Genomic DNA, 4,085 nt, shown 5'->3' with positions numbered 1-4,085 from the left:
CATCCTAGAAATTCTGCTGAACTTATAGTTTGGCACACCTCTTCTATTTCCATTTCAGAATGCAATTCATCATTCTTTTGGGAAATGTTAGGTCTTGTTCCACAAAGAACAGAATTTTTAAAGTCACTATTCTGATGTCAAGATGTGTGTTCTACTTCTACTGTAGGTCTTCTAGCAGCTTCTTACCAGTACTTCGTCAGGATGCATGTGTTTGAAAAAAATTGTGTTTGAAACTGTCATTACTGCTAACAGCAAAACAACACCAGGATGTAGCCCATGGGACACAACACCAGTTTTATCTTAAAGGCACATTGTTGTGGATGTATAATGCTCATGTTTATTCATTAAAATTTCTAATGATGAATTATTAATTTTATGAATTTTATTATATTAAACAAGGAATACTTAATGGAAAAAATAAAATATTCAATTTTTAGTTTTTACTGTTCATTAAAAAAGCATCAGTAGGGCCACCGCCCTGCCGTGATTGCAGGAGCCTCTATCTGGAGGAACCGGGTGCCTGCCTCACTCCCTCCACCAAGGAATGGGAAGCCAGCAAGGGAAGTGCCTAGGACCAGGCAACTGGCTTGTCCAGAGGACCCCAGGTTAAGTCCACTCTCACAAGGGGAAACACTTTGCATATGAACTCCTGAGTTTTCAGTAGTTCTGTCATATAACTACAGACTCTACGTATAAAGTACAAAATCAATAGTTATCACAGTTTGTCAATTTCTAAATTGTGTTTGAAACTATCATTACTGCTAATAGCACTACTGTAGCCAGGATGTCACATCTGCTGTAATCAATTGTTCTCCATTGGGTAACAATATTGGGAAGCTTTGGGGTGATAACCTCACCATACCCTACAACAAAAGACTAGAGTCAGAGCCAAACAGAAACCAACATTCCACTCTAAATAAATTGGAAAGTAGGATCTTGGGACAGCCACAAACCAACACTCTCCCCCGTGCAGAAGATATTCCTGAGGAACAGACTTTTCCTAGATAGGCCTTGATACTAGTGATATAGCTTCATATTTTTTAAAAGACTCACAAGGATTGTCATGGAAAACAAAATTTAAAGAAAATTGAAACAGAAAATGCCAAGAAAAAGAAACAAATGCAATGTCAGACTTCCAGCCTACCCAGAACAAGTCCAGGAGATACTGACATGTAATAAATTGGGAATCACACACCTGAAATTTCTGAAATGATAGCAACTAAAGTAAAGAAACAATGCCAGGAGGCTATAGAGGAAATCAGATCAAAAATAATCTCTCATATGGGCTTGAGGAGACAGCTCAGTAGAATAAGTGCTTGCCTGGCAAGTACAGGGTCCTGAGTTCAATCCCCAGGACTGAAAAAAACAACAACAACAAAAAAGAAAAAGAAAAAGAAAAAACCTCTCAGGAAAAAAAAAGAAAAAAATGGCAATCATAATGAAAGAATTTCTCTGTACATCTAAAGAAGACATAGATGAAAAATAGAGGAACATAGGAAAATGATAGAAACCTTGAATGAACAATATAGGAAAGAATTAGAATTCATGGAACTGATCCAAAAAGATATCCAGAAAATTAAAGATTCCATTGAAACCTGGCAAAACCACTTGAATGAAACTAAAGATCGAGTTCAGCTCTTGAAGACAAGATTCCAGCTAGTGATCATGAAAGGAAAAATATCTTTAAAATAACAAGGAACAAGAAAATAATGCAAAAGTAGCAAGATGACACACAGAAAACAATATAAAACAGATAGGTTTAAATGAAATCAGGATTCAGCATAAATTACAGAAAAACATTATTTGCAGAAGTAATAGCAGAAAAATTCCCAAACATGGAAAAATAATCTGACATACAGTTAAGAGAGGTATATAGAACTCCAAATAACCATGATCAAAATAAATCTACATCCAAACATATAATAATCAACATCCCAGAAATTCAATACAAGAACATACTTAAAAAGTATTAAAGAAAAGAAATAGATCATCTATAATGGAAAGCCCATCAGGATCATAGGAGACTTCTCAACACAGACCCTCAAGTCAAGAAGAACTTGGAGTGAAGTAGTTCAAGTCCTGAAAGAAAACAATTTCCAACCCAGATTGATGTACCCTGCAAAACTATCTTTCAAGCCAGGGCTGTGACTCACATCTGCAATACCCACACACATAGGCTGAGGCAGGCAGGAGCATCATCAAAAGTCTAAGGCCTGTCTGGGCTACAAAGTGAGCTCGCAGACACCCTGAACTATATAGCAAGAACCTGTCTCAAAAAGGAAAAAAAAAACCAAAAATCTATCTTTCAAGATACTGAAGAATTAAAATTTTTCCACAACAAAGAACAAATAAATTCATGACCACCACACCAACCCTACAAAGAGTACCGAAAAATATTCAAGATAAAGATAAAGATGATCACAATTTCAACAACAGAAAGAAACCACCAAGCAGGGTATGCAATTAAACAGAGAGGGAAAATAAAAAACCAACAGCAAGAAAATAACATGACAAAGATAAGCCAATGCATATGTTGTAACCATTAAGGTAAAAGGACCCAATTCATCAATCAGAAGAAATAGACTAATACAGGGGTTAAGAAACAAGATCAACAATATGCTGTTTACAAGAAACAGATTTAATACTTTTTGTTTGTTTGTTTTGTGCAGGGTCTCACTACATAGCCTAGACTCATAGTGAGCCTCCTGATTTCTTCCTCCCTAGTGCTGGAATTACAGGCATGCACCACCTTGACTCCATTGCCAGCTCAGTGCACCCAGGGGCGGAGCCGGCATGGCATGTGGAGCCAGGGATCGAATCCTGGCCCCTGCGCTTACCTAAGCAAGCGCTTAGTCTGCTGAGCTATACCCCCAGACCAACACATTTAATTCTAAAAGAAATTCATAGACTGAAATTCAAAGGATGGAAAACAATACTCAATGCAATAGGAACCCAGAAAAAAAAAATCTAGTATAACTCAAACATTGAGTGAGGAAATATTCGAATGGAAAAGTTGTACTTGCATCTCTACTGTAGAGGTAGGAGTCACGTGACCTGCCACACCATAGCTATAACCAACCACTGTTGCTTAGAAGCAATGCACCTTTCCTGTGTCTTCCTGGGGTTTTTTTTTCCCCAGTATCAGCTGAACCTAGACATATAACTTGTTGTCTCACATAACTTGGCACACAACCTGGAACCCGGGAGACGACACACCAGCCCTAGAACCAGGCATGGTGGCACGTGCTTATAACCCCAGCATTCCAGAGGTAGAGACAGGGTGATCACTGCAAGTTTGAGACCAGTTGCCCAGACTGTGGGCAACAAGACTGAGCACAAGGGCAGCCTAACCTGCATAGTGAGACCCCATCTCATCAAAAGGTGTGGGGGAGGGTTAAATCCAAAATAGTTCTGCAGAACTTATTCTAAAATTAAACCCTTGATTATAAATGCTTTAAACAGCAGGGGAAAATGATAATAAATGTTATTTGTTGGATGATTTCCTGTTTATGCCAATATATTAGGTTAAAAATAAATATTCCCTAAATGCAGTAAGATCATTTATTTATAGCTTTCTGTTAAATCAACAAAAAGAATGTACAGCTTATCTTGGCAGAAGGCACTACATATAAATGTAGAACTTCTGGGAAAAGAACACAGAAGTGGGGGGGGTCATATTGTGCCAGAATATTAACTTAATTATGTAAAAGAAGCATAAGGAAGGGGCTGGGGAGAGAGTGCAGCAGAATAAGCGCTTGCCTGGCAAGCCCAAGGGCCTGACTTCAATCCCCAGTTCTGACCAAAAAAAAAAAAAAAGAAAGAAAGAAAGAAAAAGAAGAAGAAGCATAAGGAAAATGGACAAAGTGTTTTACTCTGCAAGTACTATTCCGAAGGCAAGGAGGATGGAAGAGTTATAAACCACTGAGAATTATTTCTTAAACTATATTTCCCATGTGCACCTTAAGCAAAGATCTCTAACTCTGATCATTCTAAAATATTGTGTGTATATATCACAAGAGTATAAGGTGAGGCTTATACTGCAGGCTCCCAACTGCAACGCACTGGAATTACACATTAAAGAAGAG

The sequence above is a fragment of the Octodon degus genome, unplaced genomic scaffold (genome assembly GCF_000260255.1).
Source record: "Octodon degus isolate 3935 unplaced genomic scaffold, OctDeg1.0 scaffold00034, whole genome shotgun sequence".
Lineage (NCBI taxonomy): Eukaryota > Metazoa > Chordata > Mammalia > Rodentia > Octodontidae > Octodon > Octodon degus.
The sequence above is the reverse complement of the archived record's forward strand: the minus strand, read 5'-3'. Positions refer to the sequence as shown.